General features: G+C 43.3%; 1 protein-coding gene across 1 annotated transcript in view; it reads right to left on the bottom strand.

Annotated features, from left to right (window-relative positions):
• Positions 1-786, bottom strand: part of LOC111647837 (multifunctional procollagen lysine hydroxylase and glycosyltransferase LH3-like) — a gene marked incomplete at its 5' end in the record, with an annotated part of 11144 nt that overhangs the window by 9297 nt on the left and 1061 nt on the right. The window lies entirely within an intron of this gene.

Below are 786 nucleotides of genomic sequence, written 5' to 3'. Positions count from 1 at the left end.
TCCAACTGAAACAACCTGATCAGTGGAGATGAAGTGTTTGGCAACGCTGCGTTACCTAGCAACAGAGAAAAGCCGATCTATGCTCCAAACAATGAATGTCTCTGACATCACAGGACAGTTCATACGACTTGTTTAAGATGTTCAACAGCTGCAGAGAAATACAGCAGCTTCATGGTCGCTCTACCTGCTGTGATCAGGAACACCTGGAGACATGATTATATTTGTAAACAGGAAACAGAATCACAGCATCGACACACAGGTTGTATTGATGCCTGTGCAGATGTAGACGTTGTTGTACAGTGTCCGGGATCTACACCCCAGTCATGGATCTGAACGGAGAAAACCTGATCAGCTGTTTGAAAGGATCATATTCCAGCTGGATGTACAGCTACAACAGACTGTGGCTAATAATAATAATGAAATGCTTGGTGAATCCGGTCCCTGACCTTTAGTCCCCGGTTCATCTCCCTACTACCTCCTTTTGACTGCCTGCTACTTAACTGACTACCCGCTGTTTAACTGACTATCTGCTGTTGAACTAGCTACCTGCGGTTTAACTAACTACCTGCTGTTTAACTAACTACCTGCTGTTTGACTAACTACCTGCTGATTAACTACCTGCCGTTTAACTAATTACCTACTGTTTAAGTAACTGCTGTTTAACTAACTACCTGCTGTTTGACTAGCTACCTGCTGTTTGTTTGACTAACTACCTGCTGTTTAACTAACTACCTGCTGTTTGACTAGCTACCTGCTGTTTAACTAACTACCTGCGGTTTAACTAAC

The sequence above is a fragment of the Seriola lalandi genome, unplaced genomic scaffold (genome assembly GCF_002814215.2).
Source record: "Seriola lalandi dorsalis isolate HSWRI2012SDOR001 ecotype SW California unplaced genomic scaffold, Sedor1 jcf7180002055009, whole genome shotgun sequence".
Lineage (NCBI taxonomy): Eukaryota > Metazoa > Chordata > Actinopteri > Carangiformes > Carangidae > Seriola > Seriola lalandi.
Note: the sequence above shows the minus strand (reverse complement) of the source record. Positions and strands in the feature narration are given on the sequence as shown.